This window comes from Callorhinus ursinus, unplaced genomic scaffold (assembly GCF_003265705.2).
Source record: "Callorhinus ursinus isolate GAN/ISIS: 27379988/994484 unplaced genomic scaffold, GSC_fseal_2.0 scaffold4, whole genome shotgun sequence".
Lineage (NCBI taxonomy): Eukaryota > Metazoa > Chordata > Mammalia > Carnivora > Otariidae > Callorhinus > Callorhinus ursinus.
In genome coordinates, this window is record NW_027397066.1 from 110,919,222 (window position 1) to 110,937,561 (window position 18,340).

The 18,340-nt window shown below is 35.5% G+C and overlaps 1 pseudogene; it reads left to right on the forward strand.

Annotated features, from left to right (window-relative positions):
• Positions 1 to 680: 680 nt before the first annotated feature.
• LOC112825907 (glutathione S-transferase Mu 5 pseudogene) lies at positions 681 to 1,336 on the forward strand (annotated as a pseudogene).
• Positions 1,337 to 18,340: the final 17,004 nt, after the last annotated feature.

Genomic DNA, 18,340 nt, shown 5'->3' on the forward strand with positions numbered 1-18,340 from the left:
GCAATTTTAAGTGGAAAGACAAGGCGAATTCAATGTCTTTCAATTAGGCCACATAGGTAAAATTTATTTATAAAGGCTAGAAAATTAAAGAAAAACAATGGCCTCACAAAGAGAATGTTGCTGCTTTAAAAACTATTCTTGTCTGAGTTGAATATAGAACTACAATTTATTTTGAAAATCAATCACAACTCCACTTTATATCATAAAGTAAACTGTTTTTCAGAATCTAATAGGATTATGCTATCGATTCCATCTATACAATGCTAGCTGGTATTTCATACCTATGAACTATGACCTATTATGTTACTGAGCATAGGAGAAAAGGGATTAGTTGTGAAACAACAAGCAGCTTTCATGTCTCTCTACAATGTTCACATACCTGTTAACTCAACATTTTATGTTAGTACATGTCAACCAATAAAACAAAACAAAATAAAAATGTGATCTGTTCTAATCCTTGAAGCATCTGGCTAGGCTAACTTGGAAAAATTCAGTTTGGGTGCCTATTCAAAATCCAGGCACCAGATATGAAAGAACAGTTTTTGTTAGTCTGTTTGTTTTCTTCACAAAGTTGAAAATACTACTGAATCATTGATTTCAACTGCATATGATTTCAATAACTTCTGTAGTGTCTTCTTAAGAATCATTTAAACAGTCCACTCTGCTCAAAAGCCAGCACCATGGTCATGACCTTGGGTTACTGGGACATTTGTGGGCTGCCTCACGCCATCCGCCTGCTCCCGGAGTACACAGACTCACACTATGAGGAAAGAAGTACACAATGGGGGACACTCCTGACTATGACAGAAGCCAGTGACTGAATGAAAAATTCAAGCTGGGCCGGGACTTCCCCAATCTGTCCTACTTAATTAATGGGGCTCACAAGATCACGCAGAGGAATGCCATCCTTCGCTGCATTGCTCGCAAACACAACCTATGTGGGGAGACAGAAGAGGAGAAGTGTTGCATGGACATTTTGGAGAATGAGGTTATGGACACCTGCCTATACTTTGCCAGGATGTGCTACAACCCTAACTTTGAGAAACTGAAGCCTGGGTACCTGGAGAGACTCCCTGAAAAGATGAATCTCTACTCACAATTTCTGGGGAAGAGGCTTGGTTTGCAGGGGAGAAGCTCACCCCCTGTGGATTTCCTGGCTTATGACCTCCTTGATATACTGCGTATATTTGAACCCAAGTGCCTGGATGCATTCCTAGACCTGAAGGAGTTCATGTCCCGCTTTGAGGGCCTGAAGAAGATCTCTGCCTACATGAAGTCCAGCAGCTTCCTCCCAGATCATCTGTTTCTAAAGATTGCTATGTGGGGCAACAAGTAGGGCCTACATGGGAGGGGGTGCCAGTGAGGAGCCAGAGTTGTGTTTGCTGTGTCTCCCCGAACAGCTGTCTTGCTTCTTTGTCCTTTGTTCATTCCTTTGTCCCCACGAAATACCTGTGGGCCCCCTTTTCTCCCTCTCAACCCTGTCCTCATCCAGGCCCTTTGTCGTCAGCTCTCTACTTCAGCAAATTTCCTCCCCCACCAGTGTTATCCCTCCTGCACTAAAGCCAACCAGACCATTCTTCCCTGGGTGGTTGCTCCACCTGCAGGAGTTGGACTGGACTCCTGGCCTGTGGAGCCCTGCCGTGAGCTCCCCCATGCTGCCCCAAAGCCCTGTAAGACCTGGAGTGCAGGCCCGGCTCCCCCAGGGTGGTCCCTGCCCAGCCCTGCCTGATCCCCAGTAAAGCCTTACGCACCCTGAAAAAAAAAAAAAAGAGTCATTTAATCAGACCAGGTGCTAATATCTAGGTATTGTAGCTTATTTTCAGTCTAGGTCAGAGAAAAAGTGATGATGTTCTGGTGGGAGGGTGAAGGGAGGAAGTTGTAATTATCACTACAAATGCCCTCTGCATCCAACAATTATGTATATATCACAGTAATTTCCTGGATATTTATGTATATGAATATATAAATTATCTGGTAAACAGGTAAATTTCAAATTGTCCATACCTAAAATCATTTGCTTCCTAAGTGCTTCTTACCTGGATTCTCAGTGTCACAGACTTCGCTCTTTTTTTTGTAGTCACAGCCAGTCATGAGAGACCTACCTTCCATAGAATTTCAGTCAAAATACAATTATTTGTAAGTATGTTTGAATAGCATTTGGTTAATGGCAAAAAACCTTATAATTGCATTGTAAAGAAATTTTTATAATTTTTAATTTAATAGTTTATTTTCAAAATAGTAAAAAAAAAAGAACAGTCACTTATACAGGTATCCCATACTTTTCAAAATTATAGTTGTTATAATATTGTTCGGATGTCTACAACATTAATATCCTTTGCCTCTGAATTGCTTTTCTTCCTCCATTTGAGATCTTAGCAATGCAGAGCTGTGCTTCAATATTTGTCTTATCCACAGATGCCCATAGTCATGGACAAGAACCTCTGAAGTACAAATAATCTTTAATCTGGGCTTAATCCCAAAATTTCATATTTTTCAAACTCAATCTTCTTAGAAAAATAATTTATTTGATGTGATAAACTGAGTAATGCTCCCCACCCACCCCAATATATTCACATCCTAATCCTGGAAACTTGTGAACTATACAAGGCTAAAGGCACTTGGATATGTGATTAAATTAAGGATTTTGAGATGGGGAAATTATGCTGGGTTATCTGGGTTCGCTCTGTATGTAATCACAGATGACGTTGTAAGAGGGAGGCAGGGGGAGATTTGCCTATAATGAAAAGGGCAATGAAACAGAAATTGAAGTCTGGTGCACTGAAGACAGAAGAAAGTGCTATAAGCCAAGGAATAGGGACGGCCACTATAAGTTGAAAAAGACAAGGACATAGATTTTTTTTCCTGGAAGCTCCAGAGGAAAAGAGCCCTACTCACACATTGATATTAACTCCAAAAGAGGGTAAATTCATGTTGTTTATATATCTAAGCTTTTCTGGTAATATGTTACAGCGGCAATAAAAAATTAGTGTACTTATTTTCCACAGGATTATTGCTCTCCATATTTACCTTGATAATGCACAACAGAAAAACCCGCATTTTGAAATGTCAACATTTACTATTTATACAATGAAAGTCAACGTGTCAGTCCAGTTCTACTGGGAAGCAGACACCAAGATTAAGTCAGGAATGGAAGAGATTTATTGGGCAGAAGTCTGAAAGACAAAGGAGAGAAGGGGTCATAGTAGGGAGAATCTTCAAATCTGTGATGTGGGTTTGATACCTATGAAATTACACAAGTAAAGAAGAAATATCGGATAGGAAGAGTTAGTTACTGATGCTGTTCTGAGACAGTCTCATTCATGCCAACAGGGAGCCTCAAAGAGACAGTCTGTTTGAGAAGCTCTATGTTGGGCAGAAACAACACAGCCTTAGCACTGCCCCTCACCCAGTCATTAGCGTGAACTCCCCAGGGGGAGTGTGTTCTTGGGCTAAAAACATTTGCAGATTCTAAGCGTATTATAATTGCAATTGCCAGCTGATTGCAATCCTGGTAGCAGTTTTCTTTTGCAGGGATATCCAAGTGGCCCACATCCAGTGGTGCCACAGTCAATCTGGCAGTTAACTGAAGCTCATTCTTACTGTCTCTCAAATAAGAAGTGTTGGGTCTTGCAGATCACAGAGAAGTAAGGGGTGAACATAAAGTGTCTTAGAAGGTACACATATTTATTTAGGGTAAGAACCAATTCTGGTATCCAATAATTTGCAAAGTTGTGTATCAACCAAATGTTTACATTATCAATTTTTATTAATCAGGTATTGCTTTTCTTCATTTACTTCGAAAACTTAACTAATGTAGCTGTGCTTCAGATTCTCTGTCTTATCCATGAATGTACATTGTCCCAGGCAAGAACCTCTGAGGTTTGAGTTCTCTTCAACTTGGGTCTTACCTAGAGTCTTCAAGTTTCCCAGACTGTATTTTCTTGGGATATACCTCCCTACACCTTATTTTAGTGCTAGGAACGCTGTCTAAAACTTAAAAGATGAATGTAAATGCTATCATGACTTTTTTAAAATTGTAAATATATTCTGTTTATGGTTTCCTTGATTTAATGTCAAGGTTTAGGGGACACTATTATATTGTCAATAAGTTCCGGGGTGAATGTCATGTCAAATAAAATAAAACCATGTGAGAAGAACAGCTGATTCTTTTCTTCCACCAGTTATTCAATTCTTGCACCAATACTCAATTGTCATGCTTCCGTTTCTTTTGTCCCCCTCTTTCACTATAGCAAACAAGCCAAATTTCTATCCACCGGTACAATATAACCTATTATGTTACTAAATGTGGATGACTAATGGTTGATCAAAAAAAGCTATAAGGGGCACCTGGGTGGCTCAGTCATTAAGCGTCTGCCTTCAGCTCAGGTCATGATCTCAGGGTCCTGGGATTGAGCCCTACAAGGGGGAAAGGCCTCCTTGCTCAGCCGGAAGCCTGCTTCTCCTTCTCCCTCTGTCTCCCGGTTTTTGTCTCTCTCTGTCAGATAAATAAATAAAATCTTTAAAAAATATTTTGAACATTCCAAATTTAAATCTTAATTATTTCTCATAAGCATGTTTAAAAGTCTGGAAAACCATAGACTCAATGGCTGATATAAATACTTCTTTGAGAAATCTGAAATTATTTGACACATTGGTTCTCAAAAAATTCAATCTACCTTCAAATTTATTTGCACCATTGTTCATCTTTATTTTTTTTTCTCCATTCCTAAAATAAGGTAATGTTCTCTGTTTCAAGGCCAGTGCATCTAACTGGGCATTAATCTTCTGTCTTTTTCACTTATCTTCTTTTATATAGGACTTCACTTCGAACAAATGAAATCAAACAAAAAGCCTCATTTAATTCCATGTCTCCTAACAGCTACTGTCTGACATCTCTCTCCATCTTCTGTACTAAATTTCTTGAAGGAATTGTCTAAATTCACTTCTCATAAACAATGGGGTAGGGTTTTCATTGACAAAAAGCTACTCTAACTTTTCTCTCTGAGGATGCTCTCTGTTGCCCCATTTGACATGTTTATCTACCTTTCTCTTGCCTTAAATATCACTGGTTGCTCTCCTCTTCCTTTCCTTCCATGAGAACACAGTTTTTTTTTTCATACATTCACCATTGTTCTATTATCTGCTTTTACTCTGCCTACAACTTTTCTTTTCTTTCTTTTTTTTTTTAAAGATTTTTATTTTATTATTTGAGAAAGAGAGAATGTGAAATAGAGAGCACGAGAGGGAAGAGGGTCAGAGGGAGAAGCAGACTCCTTGCTGAGCAGGGAGCCCGATGTGGGACTCGATCCCGGGACTCCTGGATCATGACCTGAGCCGAAGGCAGTCGCTTAACCAACTGAGCCACCCAGGTGCCCCAACTTTTCTTTTCTTTCTTTTTTTTTTTCCTTCAAAAAATTCCATTCTCACGCCATTATTGTGGTCCCAGGATTCTTGGCCACAGGAGGCACAAGAAGCATCTTTCACTCTTTCCTCCCAATAATGACAGATAAATGAAAGACTAAGATATTTATATTCTTAGTCCAAACTTCTTCCTGGCTTAAGTAACTATTATATATCTTCTTGACAAATGTTCCACAGAAAACTCAAATCGAAAATTTTCAAATTTGAACACACTATCTTCTCTTGTTAAATCTATTCCTCCATTTGTGTTCTCTATCTGATTTGATAACCCCACCAGTTATTCCAACAATCGTGGATATTTTTGACTTGCTTCTCTTTATCCCACACCCCAGTTGTTTGCTAAATCTTGCTGCCATCATCTTTTACATATTTACTGTATTTGTTTTCTCTTTATTTCTACTGGCACCTAAACACATGACCAAAAATAAAGTCCTAATTTTCTTTTCCAAATTTTCTCTTCTATTTATCTGGAAACACATTGTCCAGTCCAGTGCCAGCACTAGTATTAGAGTAGGCAGCTAGTTAGGTTTTAACAGGATGCCTAGAGGCCAGCAAAGGGGGAATCAGGGTCAGCTCTCAGGAAAGTTAAAAACTTGTCCTGGCAGCACACTCAAAACAAAGCCATAAGAAGCTGGATCAAACCAGACAAGCTGAAGGCAAAGAGGGCTATAGACCATGACTAAGTAAGGAAGAAATGGCTTAAAATCTTGCTTCCAAGAAATCCCCACCTTAAGTAATGAAGTCCTTGTTAACAACTGTCAATAAAAGATAGAGACCCAAACCCCAGGGGCAGGGTGCTTGCTTGTGCTCAATCTCTCTCTCTCTCTGGACCTCAGAGCTTACCTACTGTCACATCTCAAGAATTTACTTTCACTTAATAAACTGCTTGTGTCACTAATCCGCCGTGTTGTGTCTGTCCTTGAATTCTTTCTTGTGAGGCCAAAAGGCTTCTGCACATCTTTGGGACTGGTTGGGCAGAGGCATTGGGCTAGGGGGTCTCCCCAGTTCACCTGGTAACACTAGAATAGAATAATTATTCTTTTTTTCTTACCTAATGCATCTTCTAAGTTACCAAGGCTTGCCAATTTTTCCGCCCAGTGGCAGGATGGTGAGGTGTGACTTGGCTTAGTCCAGTGTTTCTCAAACTTGTATAGTATTTAGACTTCATAAAGGAATATATTTCTCTTATACCCTAGAGTTGATTGAAATCGTTTTCCTAACTATGTTGAAACCAACACTGAGTATAAACCCTAATGTTTACCCCTATTATATGATTATCAAACCAAAAGAGATGGACAAATTAATTACAAAGAACAAATATAAAACTATATCATTAAAAATAACAATATCAATGTAATGGCATGAGTGATTTTTTTTTTTCCTGATGAAATAATATTATCTGAATTGCTATGAATCTTTTGAGATTAGCATGTCAATACTGCTTTGTGCTAAATGATTATTCAATTCTTCCACCACCTACATTTCTTTTTCTTTCTTTCTTTCTTTCTTTCTTTCTTTCTTTCTTTCTTTCTTTCTTTCTTTCTTTCTGTCTGTCTGTCTTTCTTTCTTCTTTCTTTTTCTTTCTTCATGAAATGAGTGAGTATCTTCATTATGTGAAGTAAAAACAGTAAGAAAAAGTAATAGAAAATGTCATGGCCACTGTCTTACTGACCCTGGATTAACAACATATAGCTTACAAAGCAGAAGTATTTCTCAATGCAGTAATTTCTTCAAGAGAAGAATACAGTCTCTGAGCATAAGGTTGGGTGGTTCATTTCTATTCCAGCCTGAACCAGGACAATTATAATGGTATTGATAATATTAGCTTCATTGGGAAAAAAGAACTGCATTTTGTGTTATAGACATATTTTGTAGATGAGAAAACAGACTCAGGGAAGTCTAGTAAATGTCACATTTTTCTTCACCTTCTTTACTAAATTTCTTGAAATGGTTGTCTAAATTCACTGCCGTTCTCTCTCTCTCTCTCTCTCTTTTTTTTAATCTCCTTCACAGATTTCTCCCAACTCTCCTACCCCCCAGACTTTGGCAACCACCAATCCTGTGTTCTCTGTTTTCTGGTATATGAGAGCTTGCTCTTTTTTTTTCTTAGATTCCACATATATAAGAGAGATCATACAGTATTATTCTCTGTTTGATTTATTTCATTTTGCATAGTGCCCTCAGAGTCTATCCATGTCATCACAAATGGGAAGATTTCATTTTTGTGGCTTAAAATATTCCATTGTGTGTGTATATATATATATATATGTATATATATATATATATATATATATATACACATATACATATCACAAGTTGTTCATTCATCCATCAATGGTGAGTTCATGTTTTCGGTTTCTTTGGATAAATACCCAGAAGTGGAATTGCTGGATCATATGGTAATTATATTTTTAATTTTTGGAAGAAGCTTCATAGTGTTTTGCATTGTGGCTGCACAAATTTACATTCCCACCAACAGTGCATAAGTGCTCCCTTTCCTCTACACGGCACCAACAGTTTTTACTTCTTGTCTTTTTGATAATAGCCATTCTAGTAGATGTGAGGTGATATCTCATCATGGCTTTGACCTGCTTTTCCCTGATGATTAATGATGTTGAGCATCTTTCCAAGTATCTGTTGGTCATCTGTGTTTTCTTTGGAAAAATGTCTATTCAGATCCTATGCCCATTTTTAAATTAAATTTAATTTATTTTTGCTGTTGATTTGTATGAGTTTTTTATATTTTTAGATATTAACCCCTTATCAGATATCTATATCTATGTCTATATGAGAGAGAGAAAGAGAGAAAGATACATATATATGTGAGAGAGAGATTTTAAGTTTAAGGAATTGGTTCATGCCATTGTGTGGGCTGACAGATCTGAAATCTGTAGGACAAGCTGGTAGGCTGGAAATTCAGGTAAGAATTGATGTTACATTTTTTTAATTCAGATGTTGGAAACAGGCAGAATTTCTATGTTGCAGTCCGGAGGCAGAATTCCTTCTTGTTCAAAAAAAAATCTGTCTTTGCACTTCAGATCTGCAACTGATTGAATGGGACTCATGCACATTATGGAGGGTAGTCTTTACTAAAAATCACCTAATTTTTAAAATTAATCACATCTAAAAAAAATACCTTTACAGCAATATCTAGACAAGTGTATGACCAAACTACTGGTTACCACAGTCTAACAGAATGTACACATTAAAATTAGTCATCACTTGTGATAAATAGCTTTCTTTCTCCCACTTACCCATATTATTTCTATTTCTCTTCAAGATACAGCTGCTAGAAGTCTAATATGACTACGCTAAACTGTGTTTGTTGGCCCGAATCAATAAAACACTGTGTTTTAACATTTTCTGTCTAGATCTTCCTTTAAAAGAATATTATTATTTTGTCTTCAAAGTTTTACCTTCATATGATACAAATATGCTAGTATTGGATATGCGGTGATAATCATGTGATGCAAAGACAGAGGAACTACTGATTCAAAGGTTTAACTAACGTAGTTCCCTATAATGAGTGAGGTCAGCCATTGTCACAGCACCTCATCCAAGATAACAACTATAAGAGTATGATGAAGGAGGGCACTTGTGATGAGAAATGGGTAGTCTATGTGAAACCAGTTTTACCATATATATTAACTAACTTGAATTAAAAAAAGTTGGAATTAAAAAAGAGTTTCAAAGTTCTAATTAGGAGATCACATTTAACCACAATGTCTAGATGTCTAAATGTATGAATGACAACTAAATAGTCTAACTTCGTGAATCTATAGACAGACATTTGAAATATAAAGTCATTTTTTATCTAAGGTCAAATAATCAACATAACATATGTAATGATTGAAATAGAAAATATGAAATGTATTGGTTCAAGGCTGCTCAATAAAAGGAAATAATAAATTAAGGGTGGAGGTCATAGAGAATTAAAGGAAAATCACTAGTGTGGGTACATAATTTTACTGCAAAGGACCAGATAGTCCAATAGATTTTGTAGGCCACGTACAGTTTCTGTCATTTTTCTTTGTTTTTTCTTTCCTACCACACTTTAAAATATAAGTACTATTCTTAGCTCATGGGCCAAACAAAAATAGGCTTCTGTCAGATTTATCCTCAATGTAGAGCTCTTAAGTAATTACGCAATTCTCTAAGAGATACGCAATAACAGTTGTCTCTTCACTCTTTGAAGTGTATTTATGATCTGTTCCTTTCTTTCCTTTATTATGTAGGATTTTGTTTGGCTATGGTTAATAGAAAAATCCAAAATAAAGGTGGCATAACTAAGATAGAAATGTATTTCCCTGTTACCTTCAGAGGCACAAAATCCAAGTCTGATCCACGAATTTTGTATGGATCCAAGCTCCTTCAAACTCACCAGTTCACTCTCATTCTCTTGGTTCAAGGTGGAATCTGTGTCCCAGGATGGATAAAGGAGGAACAGAAAGATGAAAAAGTGACAGCATCAGATGTATCTAAAGAAGTGTTCAAGGAAGCCTCTGTAAGCACTTACGTTTATATCTGTTTTGTCAGAACTTACTCATGTGAGTATATCTAACTGCGAGAAAAGTGAGTTGATCTATTGCCCTTACACTGGATAATAGTGTATCCAGTTAAATTTTCTCTTTTTAGGATAGAAAATGAGAACAGATTTTAGGGGATAACTACTGGTTTCTGCCATGATTCTTCCTTATTTCAATTAGGAAGCCCAATGATGGCATTGAAATATTTAGTCACATGACAAAATAAGTATAACAGATACAAATAAATTATTCATATTTTTTAAGTTTTACTAAGCTCTCTGTCAATATATTTTAACAGTCTAGTTGAATCATTCTCAGAAACATTATTTCGTGAGAAAAAAACATAAACCTAAATTTCTCTGAGAAACAGCTGTATACCACAAAGCCTAATTGATCATAAATACAAATTAGTTTTTCCTGGTAATGAACTCACTATTAGAACTTAAATGACCTTACTAATGACTATTAAGATACCATATTCTGAAAGGTTTTTTTTTTAACTTGCCAATTTCTCATACTCTGGCATAATCCATGGAGAAATTTTTAAAATAAAAATGTATGAGAGGAATCCTTTTAAATAGTTCATTGTTGTAAAGAAGAGTTCTTTAATGATATATTTCACCCAAATAACCTCTTAAGACCGTAACTTTACTATTTATCATTCCAACCACAATAATAAAAAATTAGCAGAAATACATTCCCTCATATTTATAGCTTTCTCATATCCATTGTTAAGTAAGTAAAGCCTAGCATTAAAAAGAGAAGTTGGGAGGTGAATAATATGATGTCTATATTACTCACCTTTGTACTTGTACCTATATACATTATTTTGATTTCTTACATTTCTTACACACACACACACACACACACACACACACACACACACACACACTTTACAATATTTATTTCAACTCTACCTGGGAAGTAAACATTAATTTATACACATATCCATCGAAATTTTTGTGACCAAAACAAAAACATAACAAAAAAAATAAATAAAATCAATAAAAAGATTGAAAATACTAATTTTGCAAACATGTATGTTTTTCATAAGCTCATAAAGAGGTAGAAACCATCCTAGAATCACTTCATAATAATAATATATAATACACTACCTTAAATGAAGAATTTCTATAGTGACTCTACTTATGTTATTTGGATATTTTCTTCATAGACAACTGAAGCACAACTGGTACAGACATAACTCTTCTATTATTACTAGGTATTTATTAAGCTGCTATATTGCACTAGGTTTGATTTAAATTTATTAGAAATAAATTACATAACATAACCTTTCCTACTTCAATAAAAATAATAACCCTTCCACCAAAATTATATCTGGTGACAAAATTAGCATTTATCTAACTGAAGAGTGTTTCCAGGCAGGCTTGTAAATGCAGAGTGATTTATCTGGCGATCCTTAAATGTGATTATTTTAAATGTATAGGAAGTCAACCTGTGCAGTGTCCACTTCTCCTTTGCTGCAAGTTTTTTTTATTTCAGAATTAATTAATAAGCAGTAATTCCATCCATATTAAAAAAAAAGAATTCAAGAGTGAGTATTGTGTAAATATTTAGTTTGGTTCTAAGTAGGCAAAAATAGAACTTGTCGATTCCAAATAACATATGCCACTGAAATACTGATTGGTTTCATTTTGTGGATTATGCATTAGGTTTTATGTACTTGTGAACTCTTAAGAAGATTTCAAACTCAGCACAAAGATGGGAAATCCAAATGAATCACATTTCTAGATTAAAAACGAATTAAAAAAAAACGAATATGCTTCCAAATATTCCTGAAAACCAGGAAAGGAAACGTAGAAAGACAAAAAGAGTAGCAAATCAATTTGGCTGAAACTTTAGTTTTTTTGTGACATGTCCTTTATGAATATTATCTGATTCTTTTATCATGGTTGTTACTACCTACTACAAAATATTAATCCTAGGATGTGCCACATAGGTTATTATGATAGCTACAACGACATTTTATTTATGTTTTAGAATGATGGCTGCTTGAATTTAGCATTTACAACTACTAACATAATTATTCCCCTATAGAATTCTTAGTCATACCTGAGTCAACTTTACTTTACTTTCTTTACTACAAAATAAGTTGTAATTTTTTTTTTTTTTAAATTTTGTTTATTTATTTGAGAGAGAGAGAATGAGAGATAGAGAGCACGAGAGGGAAGAGGGTCAGAGGGAGAAGCAGACTCCCCACTGAGCGGGGAGCCCGATGCGGGACTCGATCCCGGGACTCCAGGATCATGACCTGAGCCGAAGGCAGTCGCTTAACCAACTGAGCCACCCAGGCGCCCAAGTTGTAATTTTTTAAAAGTGACAAAGTATTTTTCAAAACTTCATTGGGGTAATATAAAATATCTTAAAGTAACTTCTCCAAAGTATATAATTATTATTTATGAAAATATATATATATACAGTATAGTAAAATTAACACCAAAAGAAGTGAAATAATTAATTGGTTGTAGTTTGATAACTATAGCCAGGAATCTACTCTGACTCTGTTCTAGAGAGATTCAAGGAATTGCTACTTAGTAGCTAAAGAAAGTTATATACATTCATTTCATTTCTGTGATGCTTCGGGGTTCAAATAATGATTGTTTCTGGTATCAGATGGCTGATATTCACATAATGCTGGGCTTCTCATCAAATATTGGGTAAATATGATATTCCATTCACAAATGTAATATTTTAAAAAATAATAGTTGTTGAGTCTGATTTGAGACACTACTCAAAAGCCATCATGAATTACATTGTTTCATATGTGTTTTCCTTACTGCAAGTTGAATCTATTAATTGTTTGGTAAAGTAGAAGACATTCACAAGATTTATAGCAGAAACAATCACAGCAGATATTCACTGTATTATATTGAGGTTTTGTTGAGCTCATGGCATCCTTTGATTAACTGCCATTGGAGGCATAGTTTGCAAGAGGGCTGTGTCACAGCTCTGTGTCACCATGTTTCATGAAGCTACTGGTAGGCCTTTAGGGAGGGTAAGTGTATAAACATTCACGTAACAAGAGACGTATGGACAAGCTGTGAAAGTAATGACTAATTGACTGCCATTCGGGATTTATTTAGAAATCTTCTGAGTCCAGGTCCACTTCCCATAATGATGAATGACGTCTCTTTCTCTAATAGAGGGAAACAGCAAGTTAGGCCCAGAGCAGACACTCCGAGGTGTGACTAGAAGTCATAGTGTTTCAGTCTGTGGAAATGAACAAATAGAGACAGAGTATATAAGAATTCCCGCTTAACTTTTTCAGTAGTGAATTAATAAATTAGGTATATAAAACACAATAATTTATTTATTTGAAGTCTTAAAATGTCAAATCAAATCAAAGCATATATGGTTGAAATTCAAAAGTTCTAATTTCAGAGATGTTTATTATTAGCTGAAGAAAGAAAGTATAGTTTCTGTTTTCTGTGAGGTGTAATTTATATTTTATTCATTCTGCTACAGTGTAGAATGGCCAAATGCCCACATTTTCTTCCTAACTTTCTTTCTTTTTTTTTTTTTTAAAGATTTTATTTATTTATTTGAGAGAGAGAGAATGAAAGATAGCACGAGAGGGAAGAGGGTCAGAGGGAGAAGCAGACTCCCTGCTGAGCAGGGAGCCCGATGCGGGACTCGATCCCGGGACTCCAGGATCATGACCTGAGCCGAAGGCAGTCGCTTAACCAATCGAGCCACCCAGGCGCCCCTCTTCCTAACTTTCATGGTCTTAATAAAAAGGAGCACATGGGACGCTGGGGTGGTTCAGTCGGTTAAACCATGGGACTTTTGATTTTGGCTCAGGTCGTGATCTCAGGGTTGTGAGACTGAGCCCTGCCTAGGGCTCTGTGCTCAGTGGAGAGTTTGTTGGAGATTCTCTCTCCATCTCCCTTTGTCCAGCCCCCTGCTCATGCTCCCTCTCTCAAATAAACAAATTTTTTTTTAAAGGAGTGCATTTTATCACAATTCATTTTCTCAATAATCATACCTATCCCATCAATGAGTAAAGTCTCTCTTATATTTGGGTTCCCTCTAATCTGCCAAAAGAAGACAGAGTAGTTGGACAGAAGAGAAAGGGGACTGAATAAGCATTGCTAAGATAAAAAAAATCCTTTAAACATAAAAACTATTTCTTTAAACATAAAACTGTCTTTAAATGTAAAACTATGTTCTTTAAATATACTTGTTACTTTAAATATAAAACTATGTGTTTCTTTAAATATAAAACTATTACAGGATACTAAACTTTTTGTTCAAATTTAAGAGGATGCCACATAGATAAAAATGGGAGTGTTAAGAAGAATTTGAATGACAGCATGTAAATAAAACCTGTAACATACTTTATGGTCTTAGTCTCATCCATGGTGCTAGCTTCTTGAACTTACTTTGGATCCAAAGACATGAAAGACTGTAGTTTTTAAACCTCTGACTGTTTAGGTAGATCATCTTTGTTCCATGACTGGAGAGAAGTTGTGATTCAGAGATTTAAGTGGTAGAAAAGAAGGATATTGTGCTCTATTCTGGCTTAAATACAAAATATTAGTTTATAATCTACTTTTCATTCACTCTTTTCAGTCTCATCAATTTAAAGAATTCAGTAGTACATTTCTCAGTATTCATATTTTGGAAAGTCCCCTAAATCATTCTCAGGCTACATGTGGCTTTAGATATAGTCCCCATTTGTTCCTCACCAACATTACAGGAGCTTACTTAGTCACATTTGGGCAAAAGTACAGTTGGTGAGAGTTGAACATTTCTGACCATAAATATATTACTAATGCACGGAGAGGCTACATATGGTAGACTGTCGTAAAATGTTACATGCTTTGACAAAATAGTAATGCATAAACTGGAGAAAAATGAAAAGAAAAGGAGAAAGTAGAATAAGCTTATAATTGCCTGCAGGTGAAAGATAGAGGGCAAAAGATATTTATGAGATGACAATGTGAATGGAAGTAATGTAAAGGTGAAAGAAAGGCAATAAATGTATTCGTGTCAAAAACTATGTACACATGAAGTTTTATCCTACTTGCATGCGAAGGAGTCAGCCTGCTACAGTTTCACAGAAGAGAGCAAGAGACAAGTGACTCCTGATTGAGAGAAAAGGACAAGACTGTGGCACAGCAGCAAAGGGGTTCCTCATTCCCTTTGATGTGAAAATAGGGTTCAGAATGAAGGGTCAAGAAGGGATTCTTAAGGCATCTTCGGTGCAAATAGATGGTTTTACTAAAGCACAGGGACGGGACCCATGGGCAGAAAGAGTTGCACTGGGGTCATGAGGAGTGGCCCGTTATATGTTTTCCAGTTTGGGAGGGGTTTAGGGAGAGTCTCAATCTCTAAGGACTTCAGAACAAGGTTTCCAGGATGTTGAGGGCCTAGCTATTTTTAGGAAAATGGTTTTTATCACTGTCTAGTAAAACCCTCATCATGAGATCCTTCAAATGTCTATCAGTGGGCCCAACGCTGGGAGAATGATTGCTAGCTAACATATATTATGGCAGCCAAAGGCGGGGGGCGGGTAGAGATAAAGGAAGTTTCCAAAGGAATTTTTGTATGTTCAAGGAGATTTACAGAATCCTGGGGTTGGGATAATGTTAAGCTAAGATTACCTTTTGCCCTTAGCAAAGTATTAACATCAAGGCAGTTGAGTTCCTAGAGGAAGGTCACTCTGCCTGTCTCAAGGACATGTCAATGGGCTGTAGGTTGTAAGGAAATTTAATTTTTTTTTCTTTTGCCTTTGTTTCTCACAGCACCTTCACTTCCCTTACTCCCAGGTCCTGAGGGGGTGATGTTGAGAAGGGCACAGGTGGATGCTGCTCATAGAGTAGGTTCAACGACACAGGTGAGGAACCTAAAATTTAGGAAACTTTAGTCTTTTAATTTGGGCTGGTAGAATACTTGCCCAAACTTTGCCACAGATGGAGACACCATTTTTATTTTCCTAGTCAGAAAACAAATATGCTCACTTCCTGAAGATAGTCACGATCTCAATCTTCCAAGACTGTTTGCAATCCAAATGTCCTGAAAAAATAGTTGAGAACAAAAGCTTATGCAGACATGCAAAAATACCATGAAGAATTGTCTCCCAACAATTAGAAGAAAGGTAACCACCAGAAAAAAAAAATTATAAAATTTCCAAACTACCAAGACAAAACAAACAAAATAAAACAAAAAAAAAATCAATAAAAATAGACCAGTATGTGAAAAATACTGCATAAATATGACACAAAGGAAATATGAAATACAATGATGGAAGATATGAGACTGAACATATAAGTTCTACCACCAAGTGTAAATGGAATTGCTCCTTTCTTAGAAGACAAATATTTTCAGAATGGCTTGCAAAGAAAAGTTCATGTGTATATTTCTAAAAGGTATACGCCTAAAAGAAAAAGATACTAAAATGAAGGAGAGACAAAAACGTATACCACGTGAATACAGTCCTAAGTGAAATTGGCATTGGTACCTAAAAAGGTGAAATTCATAGCAACAAAATCAAGACAAAAGACGCTTCATAATACATTAGCACAATTTCCATAATGAAGACATAACAGTCATAAACATCCATGAACCAAGTAAGACAGCAGCCATTTTCAAAAAGCACCACTGACAAAATTGACAAGAAATTAACAGAAACACAATAAAAATAGGTGACTTCAACATATCACTCTTGACCTAAGACAGGCCAAATTGTTAAACTGTAAGTAATAATTTATAATCTTATAATATATAAATGGTATAACCAATAAGGTAAATTCTATGGATGCATGGTGAACTTTGCATTCAGATAACAACTTATTTTCAAGTGCACATGGAGATTTCAAAAGAGGAAGTGGGATAAGGATATAATAATTTTATTTATGTATATTAATTAAAATAAAATACATTACCAAAATGAAATATCGAAGAACGAGTTTATAATTAACTTTGTGACACATATTAATAAATCCCCTTCTTTCTTTTAAGCAATATTCTAGGCACTGCTGTGAATACATTGCTAAGTTCATGTATCTTCTCTTATACTTTGTGTAAATTGTGTATTCATGTATTGTTTCTCTGTTCTAATCCTCCATTAATATAACAATTGCATATAATTTTGATTCAGTTGCCAGAACCAAGGTATTTATTAAAACACACACATGCATACACAAGCAGGAGAACAGCACCCATTTTCTTCATGCATAACATTCCAAACAAACAAACGAACAACAACAAAAAACAGATTGCTGAGGACTGCTTCCTATACTTTCATAATTGTAAATAACTTCAGAAAAATTGAGGATATGAAATTAAAAGTAAAGGAAATTGTACTAAAGTGAGATTTTGGTTAAAACTGAAATAAACGGCAGAATAAATAAAAAAAAGGAAAGCACTGTTGATTGTACATAAAAGAGAAAAATGAGAAGGTAATGAAAGTTGATTGTCGATTGCTCTATTTCCTGTGTGTTGCCTTCTGTAATGCATCTGCATGTCTTTTTCTGCTTTTATGATTTTAATTTCATTTCTTTGCAGTATTGCTGAAGCATAGGCTATATCAATATCAATGAACTATTAGAACGCCTCTTTTGAATTACATTTTTTTCAGCAAACCTTTTCTAAACAGGAACTAGCTGAGTCTTTTGAATATTCCAAAAGAAATTTTAAGCAGTTACCAGGAAACAGTACTTGTGCAGACTTTCAAAATAAAAAAACAAAGTATATTTTAACTTAATTAAATGAACATTTATTCAATTAGGATAATTTATAGGATCAGGAAGTAGCAAGGCTAAAAGCAATTGAAAGACATTCAGAAACCAGGCTATATTCATAAAGATTTTCTGTGTTTGGAAAAGAAGAAAATAAGTTGTCAGCTAATTTATTTATTAACAATTCTAAATTCTATTACAATTCTTATATTATTGGAAAATATATAACAGTACAGCTGTGTAAATATCCAATGACTTCCCATACATCACTGAAATAAAAATTCAAGTCAACATAATCATATGAAAGGATAGATACTCAACTGAGAACAAGTAAGGATGAGAGTTATGTCACCTCTTTTTCAGTAGAATTTTAGCTTTAATTTTTCATTTTAAATATCCCAGAATGAAGGTTCTACTCACTGATATAAACATGTGTACCTTATACTTTTATTATTTCACTATATGGATATATTTTATCCAAATGAAATATCAAAAATACCACTTAATTCTATACAATAGAAAATAATATCATATTCATTTGGAATTTGATTATGGAAAACATAGGGGTTTGGCTGATCAGATTTATGTGTATGTGCCAAGCGTTACCGGTGGTATGCTTCAACTTACATGGGTTACCTATTCCACACTGCTCATGTCCTTTTCTGCTTCTCCTATGTACTTGGCTGAAGA